The following is an 18833-nucleotide window of genomic DNA, read 5'->3' as shown; positions in this document are numbered from 1 at the left end:
CTGTCATCGTGCATAGGAGAAGAGGCTATGAACGTGTTTGGACTGGAGATGGCCAACACCTGTAGTCTGAGGGTCTGCAAATTCGTTTTAGACATGTGGACATGAACGACATATCCCTTGATCATCAACTGAAAACAAACAGCATTTACTGTTATGATTTTCTCTGTGCTACTTGAAGCATATTCATGGAACTGTTATTCTATTCTCTACAACCAGCAGTAGCAGAATCTACTCATACAATTTTTGACAGAGGACTGGAGTTGCAGAAAACAGAACCAGCACAAATTTCTACACCTCTTTCTGGAATCTAAAGACATAAAATTTTTCTCTTGTGAATGTCATCATGACAAGAGAAAATGAGAGATTTTGATTGATGATTATTGCTCAGAAACAATCCAAACTTTCTATCAAGTGTTCTCTGTATCTTTTCTTGAAGCTCATCAAGAGTGCCATTGAAGAATTAATATCAAAAACAATATTTTGAGATTTCAGTTCTTGTATAAACAGAGGCTACTGATTTCAGTCACATTAAAAGACAATTCTTAAAAGGATCTGAATGTATTGAAACAAACAAATGCTACACATGGATAATATATTTATCCGAACTTGTCTGCAAGGTTGTAAATGTCATACTTGACTAATCTTTTATCCTGAAATTTATCAAGGACTTCTGAAGTTGCGACATTGCTTTCAAAACCCTTCGACAACGTCTAGAAGTTGTGTGACCATTTCCACCTCCAAATGGAGGGCAAGCACCCCTTGTCATATGCCCTTGATAATCCATTGTTTAATTGATGTTATGAAAATAATTCTTTCCTGCCTTAGGGCCTAACCCTTGGTTTGCATTTTTTAGGTTTCTCCACAGTAGCCATCATGGTGCACACAATGCAACTGGCTTGCAAGGAAGCTCTTCGTCATCAAAGGGAGCATATGACACAAGCTCCTCCACCAGAGCACTACGTGCCTATCCTAAAAAGGTAATCCTTTCTTAATTAATCCAATTAAGAATCAAGTACAATCAAGGCAATCAACCTAATATCATCTTCCAAGAAGTCATTCCAGCTTATTCCCATGGCAATTTCTCATCACAAACCCCTGCCATGCATTTACCATCAAATACAAGCACCTTAGAATAATCATCCAAACCACAATCCAACAATCAGTTGAATGTAGAAACATTTAGGGTGTTGTTCGATGATCAACCAACAACAATTGTATCTTTTTCCAAACAATGCAATAAAGCTACGATATCATTTCCATCGCATATCAGCTCTCCCCCTTGGGATCAAAGAGCGGTACTATGTAGAATTTGAATTGACTTTATCTTCCTTTCCCCTAAAGAATGCGAGACAAATTTGTAATGATGCAAGACTATCTTCCAATGAAAAGTAATCCCTAAATTATTGTGCAAGTTGTACTCAACTCATGGTTTGGTAGCACAAGATAACGCTTTAACCATTACTCAATGCAAAACCTTCATAAGATGGATGCAAGATTTTAATGCAAGATCAACTTGTGTACCCTTGATGCTTATTTCGTATAACCTTTTCCATGCATGTACCATATATGTGCACAAACCTCAAGGTTGCCTTATATGTCCTTCATGCTATGTTTGATTTTCTCTTGTAGCATTGGGATGCAATGATTGTATTTGGGTACAAGGTTTTGTGCGAACCTCAATGCACCATATACATAAATCTATGCAAGGTCATCTTTGGTTGCGTAAAGAGATATCCCATAATTCCATATGATTTCATTAACTATTGAGAAATAAATTCAGGTTACTTGTTAAAATGAACTCATGCGCATGCCAAAGTGATATACCCTATGTTTCCATGAATAGCAGAGATGGAAATTAGTACCTGGATATTTGGATATGAATTATCCATACCCAATGTTGTATTTGTAATAGTAGTAATGCCCTTGCCGCTGGCTCCATTGTTGGATGAGAGATTACCATTGGTGTGTGTCTCCCTCCGTTTGGGGGCCATACTCTCAGCTTATAAATCTCTCTCTCTCTCTCTCTCTCTCTCTCTCTCTCTCTCTCTCTCTCTCTCTCTCTCTCTCTCTCTCTCTCTCTCTCCCGTCTAAGAGGTAGAGTGCCACGGTGACTTTCCTTTATCGTGAAGGGGGTTTACCCCGCAGAAAAAGGGAATAAGTTGCGGGGAAGAGATGGAGTTTGTGGTCACCCTCTAAGGAGGGGAAGAGAAGGAGAACCTTCTTAGGGGGGTTTCTCTTGTGGGACTGTCATCTCCCTCAAAATCTTGTGGCAAACATGGCCACATCATTCTTTTTTCTTTTTTTAAATTAAATTATTTTTAGTTTTGTATTTCCTAGCCCTAGTGCCTCATAATGACAAACTTTTGTGGCACTATCATCTCCCTCAAACTCATTGTGATCGTCATCTCCCTCAAACTCACTACCATATTCATCTCCCTCAAACTTGTCATGATTGAGAGATGGATTTTAGATCCCAAAAAGTGACAAACATGTGCCGAAAATATTTTACTCCAAGGCGGGATTGGAACTTCATTGGAATCAGCAGAGACAGATTTGCCAATTTTTACAAGCCACTGAAGACAAGATTTGAAAGGGATTTCGAAGTGCAGTTGCATATTTTTCATCATTTTTCCAAGTTCTTGGCCAAACTAGTGCAAGTGACCAGCAACACCGGACCCCGATTCCAGCATGCAAAAATTTCTAGAACTCAATTTGGAGGTTGGACGATCAAAATGCGGGAGGTCGAACATGACAAAGACAAAAAGGCAAAAAATTTTAGACTTGGGCATGGGCCCTTTGCAGGGACCAAAGGCCCCCTAAATTTTCATCATTTTGTGGGGGGGTGGGAGCATCTCGCCACACCGTTCAAAATCACCACCCCCCCCCCCACACAAAATGATGAAATTTAGGGGGCCTTTGGTCCCTTGCAAAGGGCCCATGCCCAAGTCTAAAATTTTTGGCCCTTTTTCCTTTGTCATGTCTGGCCTCTCGCATTTTGACCATCCAACCTCCAAATAGAGTTTCAAAAATTTGCACATGCTGTCCCACATTGCTGGTCACTTGCACTAGTTTGACCAAACACCTGGAAAAATGATGAAAAATATGCAACTGCTCTTCGAAATCACTTTCAAATCTTGTCTTCCGTAGCTTGTAAAAATTGGCAAATCTGTCTCTTCTACTTCCAACGAGGTTCCATTCCCGCCTTGGAGTAATATATATTGGCACATTTTTGTCACTTTTCAGGATCTAAAATCCATCTCTCAATCATGACGAGTTTGAGGGAGATGAAGATCATAGTGAGTTTGAGGGAGATGACAATCACAATGAGTTTGAGGGAGATGACAGTGCCACAAGAGTTTGTCATTGTGAATAGTTTTGTTTGCCACATCATTATTTTTTTCTTTTTATTAATAAAATTATTATTTACGATTATAAACCTTACAAGTTTTCCCCATCTTCACATGTGGGGAGGGCTGAGACATAACAAATGCATTGTGAGAGAAGTTGAAAGAAAGGGTGATGATCTACTTGGTTTCTTGGATATCATTGAAAATGAGATGACTAAAGAAACAACTAAAGTAGAGAAAGATAGAATGTATTTTCAAATGTTATCGAATACCCCATGGATGAAGTTCCTAGGGATTTAGGATGTTGTGAGATAGAAGAAGAGGTTCCAAGACCTAGATTGTTGTCTAGTGTGACTAGATGCAATGTGACTAAGTTTGAGGATGAGAATCTAGATGTAGAATGAAGATGTGAGACTACTAAGACAAGAGCTTTCCATTCTTTGATTGTTGTTGATGGAGTCTTATTTGGTTGATGATAAGTTGTTAGAGATTGGTCAAAGTTGTGAGGGGAGTCAAGGTGTGTTTTGAGGCAATATGAGAGAACACTTAGAGTTGTGAGAGGAGTCAAGGTGTGACCCTAGGTGATATGAGAGATTTTGGGGGTATTTTGAGTCTTGGAGAGACTGAATGTGATATTTAGAATGATCTAAGTTATGTTGGCTTGGTTATGTTAGAAACCCTAAAGTGGCTCAATTTGTGGTTGACTATGGTTTTGATATTCAAAAGATTAGGGATTGCTTAATATATCTGAGTGATTTTGTTGTTGAGTCAAATGTAAATCTAGACAATAAGGAGAAGGTAGAAATTTCATTGATAATCTTTGATAGTTCTTTAGAGGACCACCTTAGAAAATATATAGAAAGATATACTTTCTTGGAATCTGAGAAGGAAGAGGATTGGGAGAGAGCTATCTTGCAACAATCACTTGAGAGGAATAATAAACAAATCAGCTACCATTGGAATATTTCGTTAGAGAAGAAGATAGCCAATTCTACTTGGAAGGTATTGAGAAAGAACATAGGAATCTACATGAGAACTTTGAAATCATGGTAGAAATGTATGCTTTAGAAGATGTTCATCCCTATGAGGAAGTAGGAGATGAAACAAATCAACACTTGAGTGTGATTGTATCTATTGTACCCAAGATGTCTTAACAATAAAATAAAAGACCAAGGGATTTAGGGAAGGTTTGGATAATTGATAGACCTTTGTTGTATAAAGGAAATTGCTACACATAAATGTTTGCAGCCTAAGGGAGTGGGCTAAATATGTGATGCTTATTATAGAAAACCCGAAAGACCCCTAACTTATAGTAGAATATTTGGTTTTTAGAGCCTTGCTTGATGTTTTCTGGTTTGAAAAGCCAAAAAAATTAGAACTCCTACCATCTTATGGGTTCAATTGTTATTTTTAATTTGAACTTATATAATCATATATATATATTTTTGTTAAGTTTAAGTTGTTGTACAAGTTGACAGATAGGGAGCTCGATGTTGAAAACCAAGCTATACGAGGAAGAGGTGTGTTTGCTTTAACGTAAAACACATGTACTGCAATTGCACAAGAGGGACACATGCAGAAAATTGCACATTATTTTAAGCACATGACTTGGGCCTTGTATAACTCTTCATCTCAACTATTTCTATGCCAATGGGTTGAAGTACTTATGAGCATACATAACATAGTATGAGACCCACTGGAGCTATATCTAGCAACCCTAGTTTCATGTGCACTTGAGATTGCACCTTTATTGCTGCTTAAAAATAGCCAAAAATTATGAATATCAAGGGGAAAATAGACTTCGTCGAAGGAGGCAGTGGCAATCAGTACGATTTTAAGTGGCAATGCCCTAGAAATGCTTAAAAGAGCCATTGGGCGGCCATCAGAGATTTTTCATAATTTTAGGGTGTGTGGGACGATACCTTGGGAGATGCCCGGTAGTGGAAGAATTCAAGAGGGATGCATAGGATTTTTTAGGCCAAGAATCAAACATTGGACGTGGAAAAGGGAGTGCTCGGAAGGCCAAAGGGAAAAATGGCAAGTCTGCAAATGGACTTAAGAGAGCACAAAGGGTGTGACCCTTTGGGGCTCCCTTTGGGAGCCCAAAATTGAAAAACTTGGGGGGGGAGGGGGTTGCCTTTTTTTCGCCACTTGATCAAGAAGAAGGCACCATGGCTAGAATTGGGGGAGAGATGGATTGTGGCACCTAGAAACAAACCCCCCAACTGATCTCATGGTTGTTCTCCTTCATATGTTTGCTCTCCATCGCTGGTCTCCACTGAGACATTGGCTGCTTGTTTGTGGAGAACAAAAACCAATATTTCTCTCTCCTCCCCTCTCTCTCCTGCATAGAGGCAATTCATGTGCAAGAAATCAAGAAGAAGAGGGGCTGAAGAATGCTTGTCCAACTGTGATCAGATTGCTTCAAGATGAAGAGGAGGCTGAGGAAAGAGTTTCAGCACTAAAGAATAGTTATTGGTTGGTCTGTGGGCTACCCAAAATAATTATTAAAAAACCTGCAACACACAATACACGTGGTATGCTCCAATTTTATGAAGAAATTTGCTTGTTTTTGTAGTTTCATGGTCCAAATGTTGTTCATATGCAATGAGTTTTTATTTGAAAATTTTCTGCAACATGTTTGAGGGCTATAACTATAGAAATGCAGAACTGAGATTGATTTAGAGCACTTATCAATTCTTTAAAACCCCTAAAATGTCATTTTTAATGGAAATTAGTGGTTCTTTAATTTTGAGTTGGAGAACGGGAGTGGAAATGGGATAAACTTAGAGAAAATGTTAAGTTTCAATCAAAATAATAATCCAATACAAATAAATCAGAAAATACCTATTTTTCATGAATAATAAAGAGGAAAAAATAGCAAAAAATTGGGATTTTTATGCTTAAAAAATATGAAAAATAAGATTTATGTGCATGAATGTTTGGCAAGGTTAAAGCATAATGTCAAGCCTAATTTTAGCCTTGTCCTTTGTGTTATAGTATGCGTTTATTACTTTTTACATATAACAATGATACAAAAAAACCATTTACACCTATGCACCGCAACAACACCTAAATGGTAAGGGGAGGGAGGAAGTTTGTGCGATGATCTAATCTGAGAAGGAAGAGGATTGGGAGAGACCTATCTTGCAACAATCACTTGAGAGGAATAATAAACAAATTAGCTTACCATTGGAATATTTCGTTAGAGAAGAAGATAGCCAATTCTAGTTGGAAGGTATTAAGAAACAACATAGGAATCTACATGAGAACTTTGAAATCATGGTAGAAATGTATGCTTTAGAAGATGTTTATCCGTATGAGGAAGTAGGAGATGAAACAAATCAACACTTGAGTGTGATTGTATCTATTGTACCCAAGATGTCTTAACAATAAAATAAAAGACCAAGGGATTTAGGGATGGTTTGGATAATTGATAGACCTTTGTTGTATAAAGGAAATTGCTACACGTAAATGTTTGCAGCCTAAGGGAGTGGGCTAAATATGTGATGCTTATTATAGAAAACCCGAAAGACTCCTAACTTATAGTAGAATATTTGGTTTTTAGAGCCTTGCTTGATGTTTTTTGGTTTGAAAAGCCAATAAAATTAGAACTTCTACCATCTTAGGGGTTCAATTGTTATTTTTAATTTGAACTTATATAATCTTTTTTTTTTTGTTAAGTTTAAGTTGTTGTACAAGTTGACAGATAGGGAGCTAGATGTTGAAAACCAAGCTATACGAGGAAGAGGTGTGTTTGCTTTAACGTAAAACACATGTACTGCAATTGCACAAGAGGGACACATGCAGAAAATTGCACATTATTTTAAGCACATGACTTGGGCCTTGTATAACTCTTCATTTCAACTATTTCTCTGCCAATGGGTTGAAGTACTTATGAGCATACATAACATAGTATGAGACCCACTGGAGCTATATCTAGCAACCCTAGTTTCATGTGCACTTGAGATTGCACCTTTATTGCTGCTTAAAAATAGCCAAAAATTATGAATATTAGGGGAAAAATAGACTTCGTCGAAGGCGGCAGTGGCAATCAGTACGATTTTAAGCGGCAATGCCTTAGAAATTCTTAAAAGAGCCATTGGGCGGCCATCAAAGATTTTTCATAATTTTCTGGTGTGTGGGACGATACCTTGGGAGATGCTTGGTAGTGGAAGACGTCAAGAGGCATGCACAAGATTTTTGAGGCCAAGAATCGAACATTGGACGTGAAAAAGGGAGTGCTCGGAAGGCCAAAGGGAAAAAAGGCAAGTCTGCAAGTGGACTTAGGCGAGCGCAAAGGGTGTGACCTTTGGGGCTCCTTTTGGGAGCCCAAAATTAAAAAATTTTGGGGGGAGGGGGTTGCGTTTTTCTCGCTACTTGATCAAGAAGAAGGCACCATGGCTAGAATTGGGGGAGAGATGGATTGTGGCACCTAGAAACAACCCCCCTAACCGATCTCATGGCTGTTTCTCTTCCTATCTTTGCTCTCCATCGCTGGTCTCCACTCCTCCATTGGCTGCTTGTTTGTGGAGAACAAAAACCAATATTTCTCTCTCCTCCCCTCTCTCTCCTGCATAGAGGCAATTCATGTGCAAGAAATCAAGAAGAAGAGGGGCTGAAGAATGCTTGTCCAACTTTAATCAGATTGCTTCAAGATGAAGAGGCGGCTGAGGAAAGAGTTTCAGCACTAAAGAATGGTTGTTGGTTGGTCTGTGAGGTGCCCAAAATAATTATTAAAAAACCCACAACAAACAAGACACGTGGTATGCTCTAATTTTATGAAGAAATTTGCTTGTTTTTGTTGTTTCATGGTCCAAATGTTGTTCATATGCAATGAATTTTTATTTCAAAATTTTTTGCATCATGTTTGAGGGCTATAACTATAGAAATGCAGAACTCAGAATGATTTAGAGCAGTTATTAATTCTTTAAAACCCCTAAAATGTCATTTTTAATAAAAATTAGTGGTTTTTTAATTTTGAGTTGGAGAACGGGAGTGGAAATGGGATAAACTTAGAGAAAATGTTAAGTTTCAATCAAAATAATAATCCAATCCAAATAAATCAGAAAATACCTATTTTTCATGAATAATAAATAGGAAAAAAAGCAAAAAATTGGAGATTTTGTGCTTAAAAAAATGAAAAAATAAGATTTACGTGCATGAATGTTTGGCAAGGTTAAAGCATGATGTCAAGCCTAATTTTGGCCTTGTGCTTTGTGTTATAGTACGCGTTTATTACTTTGTACATATAAAAATGATACAAAACAACCATTTACACCTATGCACCACAACAACACCTAAACGGTAAGGGGAGGGAGGAAGTTTGTGTGATGATCTAATCTGAGAAGGAAGAGTATTGTGAGAGAGCTATCTTGCAACAATCACTTGAGAGGAATAATAAACAAATCAGCTACCATTGTAATATTTCGTTAGAGAAGAAGATAGCCAATTCTACTTGGAAGGTATTGAGAAAGAACATAGGAATCTACATGAGAACTTTGAAATCATGGTAGAAATGTATGCTTTAGAAGATGTTTATCCCTATTAGGAAGTAGGAGATGAAACAAATCAACACTTGAGTGTGATTGTATCTATTGTACCCAAGATGTCTTAACAATAAAATAAAAGACCAAGGGATTTAGGAAAGGTTTGGATAATTGATAGACCTTTGTTGTATAAAGGAAATTGCTACATATAAATATTTGAAGCCTAAGGGAGTGGGCTAAATATGTGATGCTTATTATAGAAAACCCGAAAGACCCCTAACTTATAGTAGAATATTTGGTTTTTAGAGCCTTGCTTGATGTTTTTTGGTTTGAAAAGCCAATAAAATTAGAACTCCTACCATCTTAGGGGTTCAATTGTTATTTTTAATTTGAACTTATGTAATCATGTAATTTTTTTTTTGTTAAGTTTAAGTTGTTGTACAAGTTGACAGATAGGGAGCTAGATGTTGAAAGCCAAGCTATACAAGGAAGAGGTGTGTTTCCTTTAACGTAAAACACATGTACTGCAATTGCACAAGAGGGACACATGCAGAAAATTGCACATTATTTTAAGCACATGACTTGGGCCTTGTATAACTCTTCATCTCATTTATTTCTATGCCAATGGGTTGAAGTACTTATGAGCATACATATCATAGTATGAGACCCACTGGAGCTATATCTAGCAACCCTAGTTTCATGTGCACTTGAGATTGCACCTTTATTGCTGCTTAAAAATAGCCAAAAATTATGAATATCAGGGGAAAAATAGACTTCGTCGAAGGCCGCAGTGGCAATTAGTACGATTTTAAGTGGCAATGCCCTAGAAATGCTTAAAAGAGCCATTGGACGGCCATCCGAGATTTTTCATTGATTTTTGGTATGTGGGACGATACCTTGGGAGATGCCCGGTAGTGGAAGACTTCAAGAGGGATGCACAGGATGTTTGAGGCCAAGAATTGAACATTGGACGTGGAAAAGGGAGTGCCTGGAAGGCCAAAGGGAAAAATGGCAAGTGTGCAAATGGACTTAGGAGAGTGCAAAGAGTGTGACCCTTTGGGGCTCCCTTTGGGAGCCCAAAATTGAAAAACATGGGGGGGTAGGGGGTTGCGTTTTTCTCGCTACTTGATCAAGAAGAAGGCACCATGGCTAGAATTGGGGGAGAGATGGATTGTGGCACCTAGAAACAACCCCCCTAACCGATCTCATGGCTGTTCTCCTTCCTATCTTTCCTCTCCATCGCTGGTCTCCACTCCTCCATTGGCTGCTTGTTTGTGGAGAACAAAAACCAATATTTCTCTCTCCTCCCCTCTCTCTCCTGCATAGAGGCAATTCATGTGCAAGAAATCAAGAAGAAGAGGGGCTGAAGAATGCTTGTCCAACTTTGATCAGATTGCTTCAACATGAAGAGGAGGCTGAGGAAAGAGTTTCATCACTAAAGAATGGTTGTTGGTTGGTCTATGGGTTGCCCAAAATAATTATTAAAAAACCCGCAACACACAAGACACGCGGTATGCTCCAATTTTATGAAGAAATTTGCTTGTTTTTGTTGTTTCATGGTCCAAATGTTGTTCATATGCAATGAATTTTTATTTCAAAATTTTATGCATGATGTTTGAGGGCTATAACTATAGAAATGCAGAACTCAGAATGATTCAGAGTAGTTATTATTTCTTTAAAACCCCTAAAATGTCATTTTTAATGGAAATTAGTGGTTTTTTAATTTTGAGTTGGAGAACGGGAGTGGAAATGGGATAAACTAAGAGAAAATGTTAAGTTTCAATCAAAATAATAATCCAATACAAATAAATCAAAAAATAATTATTTTTCATGAATAATAAATAGGAAAAAATAGCAAAAAAATGGGATTTTTTTGCTCAAAAAATATGATAAAATAAGATTTATGTGCGTGAATGTTTGGCAAGGTTAAAGCATGATGTCAAGCCTAATTTTGACCTTGTACTTTGTGTTATAGTATGAATTTATTACTTTTTACATATAAAAATGATACAAAACAACCATTTACACCTATGCACCACAACAATACCTAAACGGTAAGGGGAGGGAGGAAGTTTGTGCGATGATCTAATTTGAGAAGGAAGAGGATTGGGAGAGAGCTATCTTGCAACAATCACTTGAGAGGAATAATAAACAAATCAGCTACCATTGGAATATTTCGTTAGAGAAGAAGATAGCCAATTCCACTTGGAAGGTATTGAGAAAGAACATAGGAATCTACATGAGAACTTTGAAATCATGGTAGAAATGTATGCTTTAGAAGATGTTCATCCCTATGAGGAAGTAGGAGATGAAACAAATCAATACTTGAGTGCGATTGTATCTATTGTACCCAAGATGTCTTAACAATAAAATAAAAGACCAAGGGATTTAGGGAAGGTTTGGATAATTGATAGACCTTTGTTGTATAAAGGAAATTGCTACACATAAATGTTTGCAGCCTAAGGGAGTGTGCTAAATATGTGATGCTTATTATAGAAAACCCGAAAGACCCCTAACTTATAGTAGAATATTTGGTTTTTAGAGCCTTGCTTGATGTTTTTTGGTTTGAAAAGCCAATAAAATTAGAACTCCTACCATCTTAAGGTTTCAATTGTCATTTTTAATTTGAACTTATATAATCATATAGTTTTTTCTGTTAAGTTTAAGTTGTTGTACAAGTTGACAGATAGGGAGCTAGATGTTGAAAACCAAGCTATACGAGGAAGAGGTGTGTTTCCTTTAACGTAAAACACATGTACTGCAATTGCACAAGAGGGACACATGCAGAAAATTGCACATTATTTTAAGCACATGACTTGGGCCTTGTATAACTCTTCATCTCAACTATTTCTATGTCAATGGGTTGAAGTACTTATGAGCATACATAACATAGTATGAGACCCACTGGAGCTATATCTAGCAACCCTAGTTTCATGTGCACTTGAGATTGCACCTTTATTGCTGCTTAAAAATAGCCAAAAATTATGAATATCAGGGGAAAAATAGACTTCCTCGAAGGCGGGAGTGGCAATCAGTACGATTTTAAGTGGCGATGCCATAGAAATGCTTAAAAGAGCCATTGGGCGGCCATCCGAGATTTTTCATAATTTTTTGGTGTGTGGGACGATACCTTGGGAGATGCCCGGTAGTGGAATACTTCAAGAGTGATGCATAGGATTTTTGAGGCCAAGAAACAAACATTGGACGTCGAAAAGGGAGTGCCCGGAAGGCCAAGGGGAAAAATGGCAAGTGTGCAAATGGGCTTAGGAGAGCGCAAAGGGTGTGACCCTTTGGGGCTCCCTTTAGGAGCCCAAACTTGAAAAACGTGGGGGGGAGAGGGTTGGGTTTTTCTCGCTACTTGATCAAGAAGAAGGCACCATGGCTAGAATTGGGGGAGAGATGGATTGTGGCACCTAGAAACAACCCCCCTAACTGATCTCATGGCTGTTCTCCTTCCTATCTTTGCTCTCCATCGCTGGTCTCCAATCCTCCATTGACTGCTTGTTTGTGGAGAAAAAAAACCAATATTTCTCTCTCCTCCCCTCTCTCTCCTGCATAGAGGCAATTCATGTGCAAGAAATCAAGAAGAAGCGGGGCTGAAGAATGGTTGTCCAACTGTGATCAAATTGCTTCAAGATGAAGAGGAGGCTAAGGAAAGAGTTTCAGCACTAAAGAATGGTTGTTGGTTGGTTTGTGGGCTGCCCAAAATAATTATTAAAAAACCCGCAACACACAAGACATGCGGTATGCTCCAATTTTATGAAGAAATTTGCTTGTTTTTGTTGTTTCATGGTCCAAATGTTGTTCATATTCAATGAATTTTTATTTAAAATTTTTTTGCATCATTTTTGAGGGCTATATCTATAGAATTGCAGAACTCTGAATGATTTAGAGCAGTTATTAATTCTTTAAAACCCCTAAAATATCATTTTTAATGGAAATTAGTGGTTTTTTAATTTTGAGTTGGAGAACGGGACTGGAAATGGGATAAACTTAGAGAAAATGTTAGGTTTTGTCAAAATAATAATCCAATACAAATAAATGAGAAAATACTTATTTTTCATGAATAATAAATAGGAAAACATAGCAAAAAATTGGGATTTTTGTGCTAAAAAAATATGATAAAATAAGATCTATGTGCGTGAATGTTTGGCAAGGTTAAAGCATGATGTCAAACCTAATTTTGGCCTTGTCCTTTGTGTTATAGTACACGTTTATTACTTTTTACATATAAAAATGATACAAAACAACCATTTACACCTATGCACTGCAACAACACCTAAACGGTAAGGGGAGGAAGGAAGTTTGTGCGATGATCTAATTTGAGAAGGAAGAGGATTGGGAGAGAGCTATCTTGCAACAATCACTTGAGAGGAATAATAAACAAATCAGCTACCATTGGAATATTTCGTTAGAGAAGAAGATAGCCAATTCTACTTGGAAGGTATTGAGAAAGAACATAGGAATCTACATGAGAACTTTGAAATCATGGTAGAAATGTATGCTTTAGAAGATGTTCATCCCTATGAGGAAGTAGGAGATGAAACAAGTCAACACTTGAGTGTGATTGTATCTATTGTACCCAAGATGTCTTAACAATAAAATAAAAGACCAAGGGATTTAGGGAAGGTTTGGATAATTGATAGACCTTTGTTGTATAAAGGAAATTGCTACACATAAATGTTTGCAGCCTAAGGGAGTGTGCTAAATATGTGATGCTTATTATAGAAAACCCGAAAGACCCCTAACTTATAGTAGAATATTTGGTTTTTAGAGCCTTGCTTGATGTTTTTTGGTTTGAAAAGCCAATAAAATTAGAACTCCTACCATCTTAAGGTTTCAATTGTCATTTTTAATTTGAACTTATATAATCATATAATTTTTTTTGTTAAGTTTAAGTTATTGTACAAGTTGACAGATAGGGAGCTAGATGTTGAAAACAAAGCTATACGAGGAAGAGGTGTGTTTCCTTTAACGTAAAATACATGTACTCCAATTGCACAAGAGGGACACATGCAGAAAATTGCACATTATTTTAAGCACATGACTTGGGCCTTGTATAACTCTTCATCTCAACTATTTCTATGTCAATGGGTTGAAGTACTTATGAGCATACATAACATAGTATGAGACCCACTGGAGCTATATCTAGCAACCCTAGTTTCATGTGCACTTGAGATTGCACCTTTATTGCTACTTAAAAATAGCCAAAAATTATGAATATCAGGGGAAAAATAGACTTCCTCGAAGGCGGGAGTGGCAATCAGTACGATTTTAAGTGGCGATGCCCTAGAAATGCTTAAAAGAGCCATTGGGCGGCCATCCGAGATTTTTCATAATTTTTTGGTGTGTGGGACGATACCTTGGGAGATGCGCGGTAGTGGAATACTTCATGAGTGATGCACAGGATTTTTGAGGCCAAGAAACAAACATTGGACGTCGAAAAGGGAGTGCCCGGAAGGCCAAGGGGAAAAATGGCAAGTGTGCAAATGGGCTTAGGAGAGCGCAAAGGGTGTGACCCTTTGGGGCTCCCTTTAGGAGCCCAAACTTGAAAAACATTGTCGTATTGCTGCGCATTCGAGGTGTGAAAACCACCCAAAAATTGTGTGTGTGATTTGATACTTTGTATATACTTAGTTGTTGTGTTTACATTTATTTTCTATGCATGAGTATAGTGAGGAGGAGTTAGAGGCATAGTGGTGAACATGATGAGATGCTTTCAGCCTATGTTGATACACGTTGCTGCAAAAAGGTCTGGAACCATTGCTTGTCAAAATCCATCAGCACTATTGCTCGTAGACTCAGCAGAAGGGAGCCATTGACAGTAGGACGGATTCACGGTTTGAGCTCAATGACTGAGGCTGCTCCAACTGTGGCAAGACATGTTGTGCTGAATTACTTGATGACATTGTTCAAAGTTGCTTTCCTGTTGTTAATTGAGCTTGGAGTGTTTCCTTTGATGTGCGGGTGGTGGTTGGACATATGTACTCTAAGCCTGTGGGACGGGATTTAAGGAACACATTGTGTTAATTTCAGATTGTGGTTATTCTGTTCGGCATTTTCATGGTGACCTTTTGGTTTACTCTGTGCTGGATGAAAGGAAGGGAGATGAGCTTTTCAATGGAAAGGAAAGGAGGAGACTAAAAAAAGAAAAGGATTTTTGAAAAGCTAAAGAGGGAGGGAAAAAAGAGGCGGATGTGACAGAAAAAGAGGGAGAGGAACTACGCTAATAGGAAGAACAGAGCATTAGAGAAAAGGGGGAGAGTGCTCTGCAATCTGGGATTAAGGGGAGTAAACGACGAAAAAGCTTGAGAAAGCTCTGAATGCAGACGGAGTGCTGAAGTCTTGTGCAAGAGAGAGGATTGGAAGAGAAACAGTGAAGATGGCGGAACAGGAGGGGAACTAAAACAGAGAAGGAAGAGGACGATACTCTGCGCTGAAAAACAGAGGATGGATCGTTGTTGGGGATGGATTGCTCTTCTCTGGCGCCTCCTGGGCAACGCTTGTGAATAATAAAAAAACAGGAAAGGAAGGGAAATAGAGGGGACTCTGTGGCTTATCAGGGAACTGGTTTTCGGGGCGACTTCGAGGAGCAGTGGGCTTTTACCGAAGGAAGGAAGGGGCGAGCTCTGGGTGAAGAGAAGAAAAAAAGAACTAGCATAAGACAATTATTCATCAATCCAGATTGAAGAGGAGGAGATCATGGCGTCTGCAGGAATGACGCAATGGAGGGATCGAAGATGCAACTGAGAAGACGATGGAGCTGTGGTGACGAAGGAGTTCGATGAACCTGCCAAAGGACGATAAAGGTGGCACTGAAGCTAGCGAACTCGGATAATGTCGAATGGAGGGCTGCACTAATCAAGTCAGAAGAAGTCAGAGCAATGGCAAAAAGATGTTGATGAGGAGAAGATTGACTGACAGCCATGGCGGACAAAAAGATGGCGCCCTGAGTGTTAACAATTCAAAAAGTTCATGTGGTGTGTCTCGAAGAAACATGACTTGCTGCTGCAATAATCGAGCCAGAACGTTGGGGCATTCTGCTGCGTGAACTCTTATGCCAACAAGTATGGAGCACAATCTCGCTCAAGCTGTGTGAGCAAGAGCGGCCATGGTCTGCTGATTCGGGAGTTTAACTTCTTCTGCTCATCAGTGCTTCTGAATTAAAGTCAAAATATCAGCTTTATAAAGTACCGATAACGCGATGGAGAGGTCTTTTTGTGGGTGGATTCTACATCTTGAAAGCAATTGAGTTATTCCTTTCAGCTATCCCTACATGGGATCTCCTAAGGCATCTTCCATGACAGCAAGCGCAAACAACACGAACAGTGTATGCATACAGCTGTAGTCTTAGTCTAAACCATTAAAGGAAAGTTTTCCAATCATTGTGGAGACTCCATGGAAGGACTATTTGCAGCATTCCTGTAAACAGTGTTACATTGAAGAAGATATCTGAGGACTGCGATTCCTTGTGAGGTCTACGAACAATTTCTGCTACAGGAATCTTGGAATGTTGCGAGGCGAGGACCACCAGTGAATAGATTGAAAGCAACACCACACCACTGCTGTTCTAAATGCATCAGAAACATGTGGAAGTATTGATTTTGATGATCTCTTGGAGCACCTTATAAATGATGTTCAGCAATCTGAAGAGAAATCCAAGTCTGTCCTCATTGATTGAGCTTTAGCATATCTGAATGACAAGGAATACTTTCATAATCACTTTTTTTCTTTGGATTTCCATACTCTTGCTAAAATTGGGAATTGATTAGGTTGTTTCCTTTCTTTCTTCATGCAAAGCCTCGTATCTATGATAGTGAAGACAGTAGTATCGAGACAGAGCTTGTATCACATACCCCAAAGAAACTTAAACAGTCTACGATTGAAGAGTCAGATTTGTGACCTTATGAGGATGTTTGTGATAAACAAGAAGGATTGAATTCATAAGAGATAATTGACAATTCAGAGTTTGATCCATCGACTGAATTATAAGAGACAGGTTTTCCTTCTGAACTGGTGGCCACTGTAATTAAAACTTGTGGAAAAAGCAACTCTTCTTTTGTTCTTATAGACTTTATTGAAGCAACTATGTAGCTAGACAAGAGGGTGGAGTCCCTTTGAATGCTCAAAAGAATGCAAGGTGTCCTGAAATTATAACAGATTTGACTTCATTTTTCTTGCTTGATCTTCTAGCCTGAAATTATCAAGAACTTCTGAAGTTGCGACATTGCTTTCGAAACCCTTCGACATCTTTGGTGAACCCGACGTGAAAGCATCGCATAAATTTCAGGATGGGAGATACTTCAGCCTCTATTTCAGCTTCTTCTACAACTCCAGCTGCATCTACTTCAGCTCCATCAATGACTGCTGCGTCAAGTACTTCGACGGAGGATCTAAAACAGATTTTGCAGAATATGTCCATGTATATGCAGCTCCAAAATCAGCAAACACAATTGTATATGCAGCAGCAACAACAATTGCATCAACAGCAGTTGTCTCAGCAAAGGCAACTCTATTCGGAGCAGGAGAATGCAAACAGCGCGACTAAGGCTATTGAAGCAGTTGAGAGTGAGAAGAAGCTATTTGATGGGCGTAATGTTTCAGCATATTTGAAGACATATGAGATCAAGATGGGGTTTTTTGGAGTTCCTGCTGGACTTATGAGTAAGTACTTCCTTCGTCTTGTCACACCTGCTTTGAGGACAAAAGTGACTGATCTTTTTATTCAAAATACACATTGGCAAGATTTTAAGAAGGCCTTGAAAGAAGAATACTTCCTTGAAGACTTTGGCATGGCTACTCGACGGTCATTCCGAGAGTGGGTCTACATGCCAAACAAAGGTCTCGCTGCTTCGGAGTTGATTCGAGAATTTGGGGAAAGGTATAGTCAGCTTGATGCTATTGAACAAAGAGCATTGGATGTTGAAAAAGTTGAGCTTTTCTTGCAAGCTGCAGATCCTGCTCTTCAAGAAGAATTGGGTGAGCTTCTTGAAGATCGCACGAAGCCTATGGGTCTTAAAACTGATTGGTAGGATGCACAGGATGCAGTCTCGACTTTGACCAAGAGGAGGATATGGAAGACTCGCCTACAGAATGGTTCCATGACACCTACACCATCATCAGCTCCTATGCCTACTTCTATCCCTGTTATTTCTTCTCCTCCTCAGCCAGTTTCTTGGCCTATGCCAGTGCCTACTGTTTCTACTCCACCTATTCCTCCTGCTCCACGATCGATGCCTACACCTTCTGCTCCAAAACCATCCGCTCCATCGGTGCCTACTTCTCTTGATGACATAATCAAAGGCATCACAGATTTGACACTGGAGTCAGTCAAAGCGGAGTTGGTGGGTAAGTTGAAGGAGCAGTTTGCTTCGACTGCGCCTGCTACTTCTTCTAGTGCTCCTATTGCACCTAGGAGTGCTCCTAGTGCACCTAGGAGAGATCGGAGATGTATTTGGTGAGATAGTACGGAGCATCAGCATTGCAGGGATTGTGACTCTTTCCAGGATGCAAGGAGGCAGAATTTGGTATATTTGGGGCAAGACGGTAAGATTTGGTTGACTGAGACAGGAGCTCCACTTGCTACCAACTTTGGTAAAGGTGGAATGAAGAAGTTAGTGGAGGACATGGCTGCGCGTACTTCTTATGTGACAGCTAGAGGTGATGCTTCTGCATATGGAGTACAGATTGAGAATGGATCAGAGACTCGGTCCGCACTATGGACTTATGCTATGGAGACTGCAAACAAGGGTAAAATTCAGCAAACTGTTTTGACTAGTGCAGGCTCTAGCATCAGATCAGAGACAGGTTGGGACTCGCCTGTTGACAGGTATTCTATTTATGCTTATTTGGCTAAATCTCATGGTGCAGATGTATTTGTTGAGGAGAAGCGTAAGAGGGATGAAGAAAATCCAAGTGCAGCTAAGAAGACTAGAGGGGGTGAGTTTGTTACTCCACCTACTGCAGGACCGTCTTCAAGACCAGGGCCAGATCGACA

The sequence above is a fragment of the Lygodium microphyllum genome, chromosome 17, assembly GCF_053477565.2.
Source record: "Lygodium microphyllum isolate KBCC chromosome 17, Lygodium_microphyllum_v1.1.10, whole genome shotgun sequence".
Taxonomy (NCBI): Eukaryota; Viridiplantae; Streptophyta; class Polypodiopsida; order Schizaeales; family Lygodiaceae; genus Lygodium; species Lygodium microphyllum.
The sequence above is the reverse complement of the archived record's forward strand: the minus strand, read 5'-3'. Positions refer to the sequence as shown.